Here is a 17,653-nt window from a genome sequence, read left to right on the forward strand (position 1 = left end):
CAAGAGCAGTTCCTGACTCATGAGGTCCTGAGGTCCCTTGTCAGGTGCACGTCTGGGGAGAGGCGGGACCCCGGAGCCCGCGGCGCTGCTGGACTCGCTGAGACGCCCGGCCTGACCTCTGTGCCCCGAGCCCCAGGCGGAAGAAGGGGGCGCCTGGTCCCTGCAGCCTCCGTGCGCCCGGGGACGAGACACCAGCCGCCTGGCCCCCGGGGAGGTGGAGGCAGAATGGGGGGTGCCCTGAGTGGTTTCCCAGACCGTCTGCGTCCTCTGCGAGCTCTTCCCCGGGTGTTCCTGGCACCCCGGGGACTCGGCACCTGTGCGGGAGGCGACGCAGCCACTCCAGTTCCCATGGAAACCGAACTGGGACAGGAGGAACAAAAGGCTCTTCAAGGTCGTAGGAGCAAAGGAGGGTGGAACAGGGGCGGCCAACGGGGGTGGGGGGCCCCCTCCTCAGGGCCACATGCCGTGCCTCCCTCACTGACAGCCCGGCCACCTGGCGGCTTCCAGGGCGGGGAGCCCGCGCCCTGCCCGCGCCCGGGAACAGTGGGTGCACCTGCTCCCCCACCCACCCAGCCCCAGCCCTGCGCCCCGAGCTCGGGACACGAGCTGCACGCTGGGGGCCGAAACCTAACCCCACTGCCTGCACCTCCTCGGAGCACTGGCTTCCGGTGCGACATCTCCACCATCTCCCCATCATCTCCACTGTCTCCCCATCATCTCCACTGTCTCCCCATCATCTCCGCTGTCTCCCTATCATCTCCACTGTCTCCCCATCAGCTCCACCATCTCCCCGTCATGTCCACCGTCTCCACTGTCTCCCCATCATCTCCACCATCTCCCCGTCATATCCACTGTCTGCCCCATCTCATCTCCACCATCTGCTCCGGGAAAGACCTTCCGGAGTCAAGGACAGCCGTTCTGAGGACCATCCAATCAACGCCAGTTGTGACAGGGACTGGGCTCAGGGACAGATGAGGAGCCATCCTCCCCACGCTCTCCTGGCGCTGCTCCCCCTGCACACCCGCCTGGGGACCGCCTCTCCCCGCAGCTCCTCCAGGCTTCACAGCAGCTGTGAGCTGCTTCCTCCCAAGGGCCCAGGCTGCGTCTCAAGAAAAGCCCTTTCTGCCCGGCAGCCACCCAGGACCGGGAGGAGGGGTGGCCGCTCCCTCGGAGCTGTTCATCAGGCCTGCACATCCCTGAGCTGGGGTCAGGTCACCCGAACCTTGAGGACAGCGAGGCTGGGAGTCCGGGTACAGAATTCAGCAACAGACCGACCTGCACTAAAACAGAGCCTCCGGCCGTAGCTCACAGAGACAAGTCCATGCAGTCTCCTCCGGTTTAATTAGGATGCACACTGTGCCAGGCTTTTGTCCAGCCAGCCGGGGCCCCTGGGGCCTGTTCCTTCTGAGGTGTCACCGCAGTGCTCTGGGTGTCCCCCCAGCCCGTCCCTGCCTTCCGGACCCCACCATGGGAAATATGAGCATATTGTGCTCACCGCGGGGGAGACTGTGTCTGCAGAAAATGGGGGGAATTGGCTGCTCCTCACTTATTCTTCGGGCCAGTGCTTGAGAGAATTAAAAAAAAAAAGTGTGAGATATAAAACCAAAGTGGTACTGTCAGAATTGGGCTAATAATGATTATTTTTATGCTCGGGTGCATTTATTCCTCTTTTAGTTTGCCTAGCGTCCCCAAAGCAGCGGCGGATCCGCCCGGAGCACGGTAGCAATAGGGCTGGGCTACAGTCGCTCACCTTAGAGATGCCCTTAGGAACAAGCTGGAAGCCTCGTGTCCTGGGCTGGCGGGAGGGGACAGGGGAGGCGAGAGGGGCACAAAGTAAGCAGCCCTGGGACCCTGTTTCCAGCGGTGACGTGCGGGGCAGCTGCAGCGCGGACCTGGCCTGCGGGGAACAGCCGGCTCGGCTCGGGGACCCTGAACTGTGGCTCTGGGCCCCCCTGCTCCCAGGGCCCCGACAGCCTCGTGCCTCTGGCGGCTGCGGCACCGGCAGCATCAGGAGGCTCATCCACAACCAGGCGCAGCTAGACAGGAGGGAAGCAGGGGCAAGGGTCACTTCGATCCCACCCTGGAAACTCCCTCCCCAAACCGCTGAGGGGAACCCCGGAGTAGGTGCCCTTCGCAGAGAAGGGAGCAGAGATGGGAGGGGTGGAGCTAGGAGAGGGCGGAGCTAGGAGGGGCGGGATGGGCGGGGCTAGGAGGGCGGGGCCATATGGGGCGTGGCTAGGAGAGGGCAGATCCAGGAGGAGCGGGGCTAGGAGGGGCGGGGGCAGGGCCAGGAGGGTAAAGCTAGAAGGGCAAAGATTGGAGAGGGCGGGGCCAGGAGGGGCGAATCTTGAGGGGTGGGGTTGGGAAGGGGCGGAGTTAGGAGAGGGCAGGGCCAGGAGGGGCCGGGATGGGGGCCAGCCTAGGAGGGGAGAAGCTGGGAGAGGGCGGGGTTAGGAGGGGCGAAGTTACGTGGGTGGAGTTAGGAAAACTGTGGAGGTTCCTCAGAGTTAAAAAGAGACCTGCCCTACGACCCAGCAATTGCCCTGCTGGGGATTTACCCCAAAGATACAGAAGCAGTGAAACGCCGGGACACCTGCACCCCGATGTTTCTAGCAGCAATGTCCACAATAGCCAAACTGTGGAAGGAGCCTCGGTGTCCATCGAAAGATGATGGATAGGGTTCCCTGGGTGGCGCAGCGGTTTGGCGCCTGCCTTTGGCCCAGGGCGCGATCCTGGAGACCCGGGATCGAGTCCCACGTCGGGCTCCCGGTGCATGGAGCCTGCTTGTGTCTCTGCCTCTCTCTCTCTCTCTCTCTCTCTGTGACTATCATAAATAAAAAAAAAAAAAAGAAAGATGATGGATAAAGAAGCTGTGGTCTATGTATACAATGGAATATTACTCAGCCATCAGAAACGACAAATACCCACCATTTGCTTCCACGTGGATGGACCTGGAGGGTATTATGCTGAGTGAAGTAAGTCAGTCGGAGAAGGACAAACATGATATGGTCTCGTTCATTTGGGGAATATAAAAAATAGTGAAAGGGAATAAAGGGGAAAGGAGAAAAAATGAGTGGGAAATATCAGGGAGGGAGACAGAACATGAGAGACCCCTAATTCTGGGAAACGAACTAGGTAGAACTAGGTAGAAAGGGAGGAGGGCGGGGGGTGGGGGTGACTGGGTGACGGGCACTTGACGGGATGAGCACTGGGTGTTATTCTATATGTTGGCAAATTGAACTCCAATAATAAATAAATAAATAAAAAATAAATAAATAAATAATCAACATTGAAAACAAAGGAGGGACAAAGCTACATGGGTGGAGTTAGGAGAGGGCGGGGCTAGGATGGAGGGAGTTAGAGAGGCGGAGCTTGGGGGCGGGGCCAGGAGGGGCGGGGCCAGGGAGGTGGGGCTCGGAGGGGGCGGAGTTTGTAGAGGGGAAGCTAGGAGGGAAGCCTGCAGCAGGTGCGGTGGTGGACAGAGGGACAGACGGTGGGAAGCAGGAGGGTCGCGGCGGGGAGGGGAGATGGAGGCGTGCGGGTTCCTCCTCCATTTTGGCTCCAGGAAGGGAAATTCTCTGCTGAAATGGCATTTGCTCTTGGGAAGGTGAGTTCTCCCTCCTGAATGGCTTCTCTCCCTTCTGATCCTTCCTAGAGAAAACTACTCTTCCGGCCTCACTGCCTTCCTCTCCTCCCTCCGGCCAATTTCCATGACGGAATAGGAAGTGTTTCAAGGACAACTTGGCTAACTATTTCCCAGGCCGGGTGAGCGCCTCTCTCAGGGCCACCAGGCTTCTCGATTCCGAAAGGTCATTCACACCGTAGTCTAAGTAAGTGGATCCCTGCTGGGTGCAGTTATCAGTTTATTGCCTCTCAGTGCACCTTTCCCTGCCTTACTTTGTGGTAACGAAACTGGACTTCGTGAACGTCTCTCCGTGGCCCTCTGGCAGGTCAAGAAGCTTGTGAGGAGGGCCTGAAAGCTGCTGCAGGAGGAAGGCCTCGCTCCCGGGGCTGCAGGAGCGCGGCTGCTGAACCTCCGGCAGTGCTCGCCCACTGTCAGCTGGCCCTGGCTGGGAGAGTTCCCACCTGTCAGGTGACCTGCTGGCACCCCAGGAGGGCCACCGGTCCTGGCGCCGGCTTCCCTGCCCGCTGACCTTGGCCTTAAGCCGACAGCAGCCGGGCCCCACCTGGGTTTCCCTGCTCTCCAGCCCGTCTGCCCCCTGTGGACCCGCTCTGGCCCAGGGCTGCCCACTCGGCTGCCTCCCCACCCAGGGGCCCCCTTGGAATAACCTGCCTCAGCCTCGGGATGTCCTGGAGAGTCGTCTTTTCTCGGAGTGGTTACTCTCCTATAAATCGTTAATCCTATTTTATATTAAGCTTTCCCTGTGTAATTACGCACGGTCTCTGCGTCTGACGGAATCCCAACCGACATGCCTCGGGTTGCTCAGCTCCGGCAGAGCTGAGAGAAGGAGGAGGAGCTGGTAACATCACAAGCCCCCCTCACCCCAGAAGTTGTGCAGAACAGAACTCTTCGGGCGTTGGGGGGACTTGCACGCTGCCTCTCCGCCACCTGCTGTCACAGAAGCCATCTCACGTCCCCATGAGACCGTGGCCAACTCTGTGTCTCCAAGTGTGGGCCCTGGACCGGCGGTGGCGGCCCCCGAGAACTGGTTGGAAATGCACGTTCTTGGCCCCATCCCAGATGAATTACATCAGAAACTCGCCAATCTGTGGGGTGAGTCTCGTATGTGCAAAGGTTTGAGAACCACCGATGGGAGGTAATGTCGCTTAACATCTCCAGGCCTCGTCTGCAAATGGTAACGATTATATCTTCCGCACGGAATTGTGAGGATTTGGTAAGACGGCCCAGAGTACGAGTGCGGTGATGGTGGTGATAGACCTAATGGGAGCAGAAATGTAATATAAAGCATCGGGGCTTCTCTGTTCCCTCTCTTCTGTCCTCTCCATCCTAGAGTTTGGGGACCCGCGGAACCGGCCTCCTGCACACTGTCCCCCACAGGCTACAGGTGTAGGTCTGACCGGAGCCTTTCTAAATGTGCCAAGGCCAGAGGTGGGTGACCAGGGCTCAGCCTCTCCAGGAGTGAGGTACAGGCTCTGGAGCTTTCCCTGGAGCTGCCTGTGGGCCCTTCGCCAGAATGGCTGAGTTGAAGCCTGTTCTTGGCGAGATGGTGGTGATGGGAGCCACCTCAGGTGTGCCAGGCCCCTGGTCACAGTCAGCGCAGCTGGGTGGGACGACGGGTGGGCGAGCAGGGACACAGGGTGCTGGCTGGCAAGAGATCTGAGGCCAGCCTGTAGCTCAGCCAGGTTTTCCTGATGAGCACATTGTCTTCACGGGTATGATGGAAATCTGCAGTTTCTCCAGAAACCTGATTTTAACCTTCATCCCTTCTTCTTCCTTAGCTCGAGGGCCAAGGTGCCATTACAAAAGCCTAAGGCTCATGAAGACTGGCAAGGCCGGCTTCCAAGAGGCCTCTGGAATTTGCCTTGAACGTGTGTCCTTCACTAACTGGATTTCCAGACTTTCCACGCTCTGCCTCACACCCTGGCCTTCCTCAGAAGCTGCCACTCACCTGGCCCTCGCCACCGACCCGGTCTCTTCCCAGCCACTGGGCCCAGCCAAGGGCCGCCACTCCCACTCCAGCTAAAAGGAGACCTGGAAAGAGGGCAGGAGTGAAGGTGAAAACTGCTTTCTCTGAGAACCGGCTGCCTGGTGTCAGCCCTAAGTTTGAGTCACCTTGGACGGACGTCACGTTACCAGGAGAGTCCAGCTCCTCCCCAGGAGGCGGACAGGTGTGATTTTGAAGGGAGCATTATCCATTAACGATTTTATCACAAGCAGAATATGAATTTTTATCTCTATTACACATTTCCAACTTTCAAATATACGACCCTTCTTCAAACCTGCAGAATTCTGTGCAGATTCTTTGAAAGAATTTAGAGCGCCTTATTCCCAGGACTGGGTAATTTTTCCCTGGCTGCATTTTAATTTTAGAGAAAGGAAGCCTGATGTGATGAACACTCACTGAATAGAAATCCTGGGGCTCTTAATTAAACCAGATAAGGTGTCTCACCCTGGAAACCCTCCCATTGGCTTATGAGAAACTCATTTGCATTCTCTGAGATGCAATTCATATTTCCTTATCTCGTTCGTGCATCAAAAGTTACCTTTTTGCAAAGAATAATTTTTGCCCAAATACATTTTGTTTCTAGTATTCCAAAGAGTCTGTGATGGCAAGGAGTATGGAGCTCTGTCCTTGAATGGCTCGGACTCCATCCTTCCTCCAGCACCTGGGAGCAGCAAGTGTCTGCTCTGGGCCCAGGCTTCCAGTCTCTGCCCAGTACTCTCCCTTCCAAGACCCCTCCCCTAAAATAAGGGAAGAGAAATTAGCTGCATTCTACTATTGAGCAGTTACTGTGGCTTAAAGGTCACTAGCTGTGCATGGTACATCTCTTAAACCTTGTGCTCCATGCACAAGACTCCACTGACCCCCACTCTCTGCTCCCCGGTCTCCTGCCTGCAGGTCGACCAGCTGTTCTTCATCAGTTGGGCAAATGGACTCAGGCCCACCTTTGTAGAAGTTCCTTGCTTCCTTCCCTTTATCCTCTGCTCAGCCACGTTTAGCATTTCAGCTTTTATAAGAGAACCATGAACTCAAGAGTGTCAGGCATAGTCTGAGCTATTAATAATATGGCATTTTTCTTACTTCTCTTATAGTCTGGGGGTAGACGTCCTTCAATGAGATCTTCAAAGGAAAACTGAGTGAGGGGCAGGTCAAGATCTAGGCATTTCCAGGCTCCTGGTCCTTGGCCTGCATGCTGGATTTTAGGACAGGAAGGGGGAAATAGACATAGATGAGGCTGGAGAGGTGAGTACATTCCAGAAAATAATGAGCATGCTTGCCAGACCCAGGGGACCAAACTGTCCTGCGGTGCACCGCTTCTCAGAATGGGATCCAGCTACTCATCAGAGCTTTGACATGTTTGTTAAGGATGTTGATTCTTGAACCCTATTCCCAAATCTGAATCTGAATCCGAACTTTTGTGGCCCAGGACCCCAGACTTACAAAATGCCTGGGTAATGCTTATGCACATCTTTCCATCAGTTGGAAAACATTGGCACCATCGACTGAGAGGTTAATTCAAGAACCTAAGCAGAGATGTGACACAGTCAGATTGGTCACTTTGGTTGCACTTTATGGCATGCATTTTAAAAACTGGAGACCAGACAAGTGACTATTGTAATACTTCAGATGGGAAATGCTGAGGAGCTGAGCTAAGCCAGTAGTGGTGAGGCTGGAGCAGTAGGAGGTCAACCCTGGAGTTTCTGGCTTGAGTTATTGAGCCAATAAAGGATAAATAATCTGAAGTCAGTGTACGTTGGGTAGGAAAATTGTTAGTTGCTTTAGGCATTTTGAGGTTGAGAGGGGTCTGTGGGATATATCTAGGTGGGAGCTGTCCAGGAGGAAGTGGGATTGATGTTTGGAACTCGACAAATTCTGTGCAAAAGATACAAAGCAATAGGGAAGGAAATCCTTGGCATGGATATGATTTCAAGGACGAATGGGAGAGCAAAGAAAAGGCCCTAGGACAAAGTCTTTGAGAATATCAACTCTAAAGGTTCTACAGGACAAGTTGCCCAAGGAATAGGGCTTTTTAGAGAAAGTATTTACTTTCTCTAAAGTATTTACTTTCTTTACTGTTCTAGGTCAATTTAGATTTTAACGCACAATGTTTCGGTGGGCAGTAATTGGCAAATACAGTGCTGTTCATGTTTTATCCCAGGCTACTTAATAAATTTACTCAATAATCAAGATGATATTCATGCAGTCGCCTAAGTCAAAAGTTCAAGTTGGAGGCAGGAGGAGAGAGGATTGAGTTGGGTAGAACAGCTATATTATCAGCAAGAGTACAGGTGATGAGGACAGAAGCCAACCTTCTCTGCCGAGGCTCTGGTCCCTACAGTGATAAAATAAATATTCTTTCAGTAAAATTGCCACCAGTAAGAAATGTCACTAGCCCATTCTTTCAGGTGTGAGGATAAGAAAAATCAAAAAGACGTTTGGAAGGACAAAGTTACAACTGCTTTCTATACCACACATTTGACTGGAGACAGGAAAGATATTTGTTTAAATTAATGTCTTTTGCTGGGAACAAAACAGATCTTCCCTTTTCCATCTTAATGTGGATGTTGTTCCTAATAATTCACAAAGTATTTTCTCATTTCCACTTCAATTTCCCCCAAGTAAATGTTTAACCATGATTGTGCCTTAAGGAAATAAAAAAAAAGAATTTACATTGATACTTTACCAGGCCCCAGAACTCATGCTAAATGCAGTATTGATCTCAGCCCCTTTGCTCTGCACGGGCATGTTACATGGTAAGTGCTCTCATCCTTATTTTATAGAAGAGGAAACAAGGGTACAGAGGTCAAATGACCTCATCAAGGTCACCCACCTACTAAGAATTCACACCCAGGTGCTCCTGCACCTGCTCCCTTGCTTATTTTTTTTATATTACTTTTTGGTTCCTAAGTCTTAGTGGCTATTAACAAATGACGCCTTTTAGATTACCCAAGTATTTTGAATTTCTCAGAGGAAGCCAAATGTGGTCAACAACTCTGAACTACGCATGTTTATGATAAATAATCAGTGAAGCAGAATAACCCATAAATGTTCATTCCTGGTATTAGACTCTATAATTTATGTACATTTCATTATAAGATCTTATGCATATTTATCACTTTAGATGGTTTTCACCTGTCTGGTTTTAGCTAGATTATAAATTCTCTGAGGCTAAGGAGTGCACACTCCCAATGCTGGAGCCCTAGCATAGGAAAACAGTGCAAATCCAATGATGCATTTTTAATGAATGAGTCAGGTAATGAAGGGGAGCTCAGAGGAGCTTGTTTTAGGCATGCACAAAAATATTTTCCAGTTATTTTCCAAATTGCCTGAGCTGGAAAATCTAAATCTAAAATATGTTTTTGGGTTTGGTATGTATTTCTCTTTTAGGAGATATTTTATTTTATTTTTTTAGGTATTTTAAATATATTTTTATAATCTCAAAAGAAATTATCTACATAGACATGATTCATTTTGAAAGGACCCTATGGGATTTATAGCATTAAGAGCCTTTTTTTTCATTATTAAAGAAAAGAACAAAATTTCTTGCCCAAGCCAATCTCTGAGCCAAAGGGCTGCAACTGGAGGCTGGTTGTGGTCCAAAGTTAGCTGGAACTCTTGTGCCTGCGTATTGAATGCCTCCTTCTCTCTCTCCCTCTCTCTCTCTCTCCCTCCCTCTCTCTCTCTCTCTCTCTCTCTCTCTCCATCAAAGGTATTCACAAATACAATTCTTGCTACTGGACAATGTCTGATATTAAATGTTAAAGAATAAATGCTAGTGGTCAGGGACCGTCTGCTGAAGATAACTTCTTGCTTCTGGTGATGGGAACCATTAATTTAGGACAATCCTCCTGCTGAGAACAAATATTAAAAGTAGATAAAATCTTAGAAAAACTGCTCTTGAAGGCATCATTAGGTCTTGTTAGTGAACTAACAAGGTCACAAAGAATTATTAAGGAAAATTCTAGAAGACAGACTAGAGGTCCAGAAAGGTAAGCCCAGTAGCTGGGCCACTCCTCCTCTGGGAATATGTGTTGACTCTAGAGAAGCTGTCTGAAAGGCTGAGCAGCACATCTGTAGGGTTTGGTGTCCCAGGAAGGGAGTGCAGAGGTCACCAACATAGGGATGAGCCAGTGTACAGAGGTGGTCAGATGAAGCCATTTCTTTTTGGGTTTGGGTCACTGAAAGGCTGCACCCTGGAAGCAAATGAACAGCAGTAGATTGCTTTCAAGAAGACTGCAATTCAGTATGAACGTCTCTCAATGTCTGGAACTGGATTAGGTAACTCCAAGTGTTGGCTTTCCCACTTGCACAGCAGAAGCGAGCATATGCCCTTTCTGGAGCAAGGTGATACTATTCTAGTCCTCAAATTCTTTCAGCAAACAAGTTTTCAAAATTAATGGCCAGCACACAATAAGAAAGAACAAGAACACAAGAAGAAAAGTAGAGAAACTAAGAAAAAATAGGCAATAGAAACAGACAGGGACTATAGAAATAGGAATTACTGGACATGAACTTTAAAATGTCTATGCACATGTGTTTAAGATGAGAAAAGCCACTATGGAGAATTTTGGCAGAGGAGGAGAACTTTTTTTTTGAAAAAGAGTATTCCAGAACTGAAAAATACAAAAGTCTATTTTTAAAACTCACTGGATTTATTTAATAATAGCTTAAATTAATCTGAAAAGGTAATTATTGAATTTATGAACTGGTAAAAAGAAAATGTTCCAAATGAAGTATGGAAACACAAAACGATGGAAAATAGGAGAGTAAGAAACAGAGAGGATGGGGTGAGAGTCCAACACACATACACTCGTCACACAACACACTTTCACTCAGCATGTCAGGAGAGCTGAGTTAAAACAAGGCAGAGACAATATTTAGAGATGTAACAGCTGAGAACTTTAGAAAAATACTGAGAAATATTAAGCCATATATTCAAAAGGTTCTACACTCCTAAGCCAGCCACATTTTAAAAACACATATGCAATATGTATTTTATATTTATGTGTACGTGTGTGTATATCTACACACATCATCTCCACATGTAAGCACACTATAGTAAAAATACTAAAAAAAAAAAAAAGGACATAAAATGCAGATCTTAAATGCATCCAGAAGAGGTAAAACAAAACAAAACAAAACAAAAAAAACAGATTACCTTCACGGGAGTAACAATTGAGCTTAAAGTGGATTTCTTCATAGAAACAACAGCGGTTAAGTAGTTAATGAAAAGAAAGTAAGAGCTGCCTATATCCAAGGAAAATGTCCCTTAAGAATGAAGGTACGGGCTGCCTGGGTGGCTCAGTCAGTTAAGCGTCCAACTCTTGATTTCAGCTCAGGTCATGATCTCAGGGTCGTGGGATTCAGCCCCGTGTCAGGCTCCGTGCTCAGCGTGCAGTCTACTTGAGGATTCTCTCTCTTCCCCTCCCTCTGCCCCTCCCTGCTGCCTGTGTGTGCATATTCTCTCTCTCTAAAATAAATGAATACTAAACAAAAAAGAATGAAGGTGGAATGAAAACATTTTCAAATAAACAAAAACTAAGAGAATTGATGAATTAATCAGTTAATTAATTAACTAGTTAATGGCAGGCCCGTGCTAAAGGAAATACTCAAAGATATTATTCAGGCAGAAACACATGATCCCACATGGAAGCTCAAAGATACAGAAAGAAATGAAAGCAATGGAAACGATAAATATATGAGCAATTCCAATACCTGAACATTTGATTTATAAAGAACATGGCATTGATTGACTTCAGGAAAAGGAAATTTTCTTCAATAAGTGATGTTAGACAATTAGATATCCATATGGAAAAATAAATACTATAAAGTTGACTTCATCTTCAACTACATGGAAAAATCAATGCCAAGTAGATTGTAAACCAAAGTGTAAAAGGTAATCCCCACAATATGGTGGAAATACACACTGGTGCAGCCACTGTGGGGAACAATATGGAGATGCCTCAAAAAATTAAAAATAGGGCAGCCCGGGTGGCTAAGCGTTTTAGCGCCATCTTCAGCCCAGGGCAAGATCCTGGAGACCCGGGATCGAGTCCCACATCGGGCTCCCTGCATGGAGCCTGCCTCTCTCTGCCTGTGTCTCTGCCTCTGTGTGTGTGTGTGTGTGTGTCTCATGAATAAATAAATAAATAAAATCTTTTAAAAAATTAAAAATAGAACTACCCTACAATCCAGCAATTGCACTATTAGGTATTTACCTGAAGGATACAAAAATACTAATTCAAAGCGATACATGAGCCCCAATGTTTATAGCAGCAAATATATATAATGGAATGTTACTCAGCCATCAAAAAGAATGAAATCTTATTACCATTTGCAATAACATGGGTGAAAGCTAGAGTATATTTTTACTAAGTGAAATAGAGAAAGACAAATACCAAAAGATTTCACTCAAATGTGGAATTTAAGAAACCAAACAAATGAGTGGGGGGGAACAAAAAGAGAGGCAAACCAAGAAATAGACACTTAACTATGAAGAACACACTGATGGTTACTGGAGGGGGGGATGGGGAAATAGGTGATGGGGAGTGAGGACGGCTCTTGTGATGAGCGCTGAGTGTCGTATGGACGTGTTGAATCACTAAATTGTACACCTGAAACTAATATTAAACCTCAACCTAATATTATGTTAACTACCTGGAATTTACATAAACACTTTAAAAATAATAAAAAAGGTAAGACAGTAAAGCTTCTATATTCATGACCTCATAGTAGGAAATGACTTATAACTAATACATAGAATTCACCAACCATGAGTAGAAAAATTCTGACTACATTCAAATTAAGACTGTGCTCATCAAAAGGTATCCTTAGGAGAGTGAAAAGAGGAGCCGCATGGCCTGGCTCTTGGCCCTGACCTGGCGGGGCTTGGCCACTGTTCTGGGCCTCCGTCCGGCGGCTGTATCTCCACCCAGACTCATATAACCAGCTAGGGAGACGGCACATACGTTGGTTCTAAAATGTCCTGGCTTTTTCCCTCAGTAGCAGGGGGGACCTGAGGCAAATCATGATTTGGAAAAAAAAAAAAATTGGGAAAAGAAGTCAGGTGTGTTCAGGATTCACTGGAAAGCCCCAAAGTCCTGCCCAAGTCGCTCCCCTTGGGGCTACTGAGACGGCAGCAGATTTCTCCAGATGGACATAGTAGGTCTCACAGGACATAGTAGGTCTCACAAACTGAGCTGAATTCCAGAGACCGCAGGCTCCTCCCACCGTGGCAGGTCTCAGAAACATTCCCCCGGCTATTTGACCCTCGGCTGTGACATTTATGGGCCTCCCAAGAAAGCGGATGGGTCTTTCCATCGGATTTCTCCGGCTGGTCTAACAAATTACCAGAACCTCAGTGGCTTCAAACACACCTGTTTATTGTCCTGCGGCTCCAAAGTGAAGAAGTCCTGTATGAGTCTCACTGGGCCTCACGTATACGGATCAAGCCAGATGGAGCCTCTAGGGGAGAGTCCATTTTCCTGCCTTTTCCAGCTTCCAGAGGCCTCTGGCATCCCTTGGCTCACGGCCCCTCGTGGCTCCATCATCTAAGCAGCTGTGGTGAGTTGAGTCCTTCTCAGAGGGCGTCACTCCCACCCAGCTTCCTCGGCCACAGCCTTCCCCTGGCTCTCTTCTGCGACCCTTACGTTCCCTCTAAGGCTTCTTGTGACCACACTGGGGCCCCAGGGAAGCTATCTCAGGATCAGCCGACTTGCAATCTTTAATTCCCCTTTACCTAACACAGTCACAGGTGCCAGGGGCTAGAACCAGCCACCTCCGGGGGTCGTGATCCTACCAAGTGCATTGCTTAAGGAGCCAGTGAGCCTTGTCTCCCCAACACACCCTCCAGTCTGCGTGTGTGTGCACAGGTGTGTGCACACGATTCATTCAGATTTGAATCGGTAACCGCTGATTGTCAGGGAGGCGAAGTGTCTAACGTCGGAGACAGAAACAAAAGCAAACAGATGAAAGAAAATTAAGGGGGAAAAGAAATGGAGGGGACAGAAGAAAAATAATAAAAACTCACTTGATATTTTAGAGAGCAAGGTCCTGCCTGGATCCACTAATCAGAACAAAAAGAGATAAATGAGAACACTCAAAGAACAAGAAAGAATTCTTGGAAATCAAAAAATATAGAAGTATAAAAATTCATCCTAAGGATTCATTTTTAAATGAGTCAATGTCCCACCAAGTAAAGCAAAATGTCACAGATGAACAATAGAAGAAAAATGGTAAGAGAAATCAAATCGAAGATCAACCCAGAAGTTCTAACATCCAAATAACAGGTGCTTGGAAAATAACTAAGTAAGTTTAAGAAAATGTTTTAGAATCTCCAGAACTGAAGACCATATGTTTCCTCTTTGAAAGGACCACTGAGTGCCCAGGACCATTAGTTTAAAAAGAGCCCCATGAAGATACATCATCATTAAAATTCAGGAAACCAGGACGAAGGAGATCATAAAAGTTTCCAAGTTTCCGAAGAGGAAAGTAGTTCACATATAAGGATCAAGAAAGAGAATGACATCAGGCTTCTCGACAGCTAGAGTTGCCACGGAGGATTAAAAAAAAAAAAAAAAAACAACTGATATTCAAAGTATCAGGGAAATTGATTTTCAGTCCAGAATCCTATATGGATCCAAACCATCAAAAAGGGTGACAGCGGGGAAATGCAAAGTTACAAAACTTGTATTCCTTGCATCTTTTTCCATCACAAAGAGGGAATAAAATAAGACAGGAAGGTGAGATTCAGGAAATAAGAGATTGCCCGCAGAGAGAGGTGGAGGGGATTCGCACAGCAGTCACGGCGTGAAGCAGGCCAGGAACCACCTGGTGGGAGCGGGAAGAGGAGGGCTCCAGGGGCCCCCTCTTCACTCCCGCTCTCCCAACAGAGAACCGCACAGAAACGGCGTGTGAGGCGCTGAACCACGTGGAGAAGAGCGCACGGTCCGGCAGCCGACGCTGACAGGTGAATTCATACGCATGATCACTACTGGACATCGGCCAAGGGGCTCTGCACCGTAAGTAGAATGAAAACCGTCGGTGGGGTGCACGTGCGGGTGTGGGGGGCGGGGATGGGGCACCAAGCAGGCACGGCCCAGCCAGAGGTCGCCCTCCTCCTCCTCAGTGGGAAGTGCGCACGTGAGGCCTAACATGGAAAAATCAAGAAGTAGCCCTTGAGTTGGAAACTCGGTGGCAAATCCCAGAGGAGACACCTAAATGAGTTGAAAAAGGTTGGTCCTCGGCCATAGGACTCGGAAGTGGATGGGAGCTGATGTTTCAGTGCCAGGACCTGGGATTCCACGGGACTTCGAAAACCTGTCACTTGAGTTAGTCCCGTGGCAGAGGCGCCGCAGGTGGCAGCCACTCTCACCAACGTTTACAAACGTACACGTCGGCCTGGAAACCTTCGCTCCAGGGAGGCTCTGGACCCGGCCTCGTGGCCCCGGCACCCCCACCTCACTCCCACAGCACCTGCCCCTTCTGGGGTGACTTGTGGCCGGCCACCACCCTGGTGGCCCTCGGCGCATCTCAGTGTCCTGACTGCAGGTCCCGGCCCCATTTTACAGATGAGGCGACCGGGGATGCAAGGGATGGAGCAGCTGGGCCGCGGCCCGCGCCGGGTCCTCCAATTCGCCGTGGCATGGGCTGGGCTCAACACGCCGGACACCTGTGACGGGGAAGGAGCTGGGGCACCGGGGTTCCCCGGCTGCGCAGCTGCCTCCCCGACTCAGCTCAGGCCACAACTCAGGGTCTGGGGTGGAGCCTGTGGGACAGGCTGGTCTCCCCCCCGCCCCCCACACCCCTCACCCCGCTCACCTGCTCTCTCTTTAATAAAGTGAGTAAATAAAAATCAGAAATGAAAATAAAAGCAAAGAAGCTGCGACCAAACCCCAAATTCCCGACACGCAGCCCACGTCGTGTCCAGCTAGGCGTTTCGGAACTGCTCTGAAGCAGCGTTTCGTGAATAAAATGTTTCTGTGACCCAGCAGGAGTACTGTCCCCGAGCTCAGCGTGCTCCTGCACAAGGAGCGGGTGGGGCACCCTCGTCGCGGGCCTGTGGGGTCGGGAGAGCCCCTTACTGGTGAAGGTGCTGGCACAGCACCTGGGGGACCCGGCCTGGGCCGGGGGAGCCCCGACAGGCACAGGAGGGACAGGCGGGGCCTGCAGAGGCTCAACGGGGAACTGCACGGACGGCTCCTGGTCTCGAGTGACACCGGGCCTGCCGGGGGTTCCTCTGGCCGGTGCCCCGACACCTAAGTCAGCTGAATTCAGTGGCTCCTGGAGAGCTGCGGGGCGGCCCTCCCGGGCCTCTGCTTGGGGACAGGGAGCCAGGCTCCGGTGGTTCGCGCCACTTGCCGAAGAAAACACCCAAACACCCGTCAGCAGCATCTTTAACAGCCTCAGATCGTCCTCTGAAACCGTGGGCTCCGGCCGTGAGGCAAGTCCCCCTGGCGAGCCGGGGACAGGTGCCCTCTGGGTCCCCGGCTGCCTCCTGCCCTCCCCTCGTGCCGCTGGCAAGGCTGCCCCCCAGCTCCCTGCACTTGCTGCAGCCGCTGCCCCCCCCAAGCTGCTCTTGCAGAAGTGGGGGGGAGGGGGGCCAGGGGACAGACAGCAGCCTGCTGAATCGCCAGAGGTCTGGGGACACGTCCCAGAAACGGAGGTTTGCGAATGAAAAGTGTGTGGACAGCACCATCTGGTGGCCCCGTGGTGCCGGCGCGGGACAGCCCAGACACCCCACTACCCTAGCTCAGCCTCTCCCCGGGGCCGCGTGGGCAGAGTAAGAGTTCTGGCAGGTTCCCGGCCCCACCACCCCGTCCTTGTCGCGTCACCCGCCCGTGCGCGGGGCCGGGCGCCCATGGGGCCTGCAGATTAGGGAGGAGCGGGCCGAGCGCAGCCGCACGTCGTTGCCAATGGTTCCTGAGTGACGAGCGCCACTTAGAGTGTTAGGACAGCAGCTACCCCACGGGGACGCTGAGGACGGCCTCCCTGGTGCCGGGTCCCTGAGCACAGGGAGCCTCCATCAGAAGAGCATTCTAGGCCGAGAAGAGCCCATCCAAGGAAACTGAGGCAGGAACAGGCTTCTACGGGGATCTCCAAAGAGGCCAGGGTGCAACTGTCATGAGAGGGACGCAGAGGGGCCGCAGGGAGTAGCTTGGACCAAAGCACTCCTGGAAGTCTTGGGGGGCCCGGAGCGGGGGAAGAGCCTGTGCGCACGGGCAGCAGACCACACGGTGCCCGAACGGCCTCCGGGGGCATCGGCCACCAACCCTCAGGGCTGGAAGCCTGAGGCCCACTCGGACCTGGACCTCCCGCAGTCTGGCTGGGAGACCGGCTGGCCACCCCCCACACCCGGGCCCCTGCTCCTCCGACGCCTGGGTCCCCAGCTCCCCCTGACGCCCGGGCCCCCCGGCTCCTCCGACACCGTGTGTAAAGGCCCCCTCGTAGGCCACTGGCCCCCGCACCACGTCGCCCCTCTTGCCGGGTGACCCGGGGCTGCGGGCTGGCTGCACACGCCGCTGAGGCCCCCGGGGGAGCCCGGGCAGGGCGGCAGGTACCTCCCTGGACCACGAGCCAGCCTTTGGACGGACGTCCCCGTATCTGAGAGGCGTCCGCACGGGCCATCTGTGTAAGATGGGAGCCTGCGCGGGAGCCAGGGTTCCCTGAGAGTGGGAGGGTGACGGCTGCCAGCGATCCTGGCCAAGTCGCCTGCTTCGAGGGTGGCGAGGTACACGCGGGTCCCACGGCGGGCGCGCCTGCCCAGTGCCAGGGCTGGGGGGCTCCTCGACATGTTTTAGGGTTTGCTTTGGGTGTTTTGTTGTTGTTGTTGTTGTTTTAAAGGAAAGGGCCATAAAAAAATAAAAAAGCCGAGACAGTCCCCGGCCGCTAGTAAGGAGGTCTGGCCGGGAGAGAACCATCTCTCCCACAACCAAGGCGAGGAGCCCGAGCGGCATGAGAGGACCAAGCGAGGAGGCCGCTTCGCCCCCAGGAGGGGGGGCCAGCAGTGA

At 51.5% G+C, this 17,653-nt stretch overlaps 1 long non-coding RNA gene across 6 annotated transcripts; it reads left to right on the forward strand.

The window, feature by feature from the left end:
* The first annotated feature begins 3,428 nt into the window (after window positions 1-3,428).
* On the forward strand, window positions 3,429-5,921 carry LOC144311521 (uncharacterized). Of its 6 annotated transcripts, none has more exons than XR_013377128.1 (4): window positions 3,429-3,493; window positions 3,656-4,735; window positions 4,974-5,071; window positions 5,422-5,921. It is a non-coding gene; the product is annotated as an uncharacterized LOC144311521 (long non-coding RNA). The 6 variants fall into 6 exon arrangements; XR_013377129.1 differs by having other exon boundaries at window positions 3,434-3,466; XR_013377131.1 differs by having other exon boundaries at window positions 3,482-4,093; window positions 4,378-4,735.
* Window positions 5,922-17,653: the final 11,732 nt, after the last annotated feature.

This window comes from Canis aureus, chromosome 3 (assembly GCF_053574225.1).
Source record: "Canis aureus isolate CA01 chromosome 3, VMU_Caureus_v.1.0, whole genome shotgun sequence".
NCBI classification, from domain to species: Eukaryota; Metazoa; Chordata; class Mammalia; order Carnivora; family Canidae; genus Canis; species Canis aureus.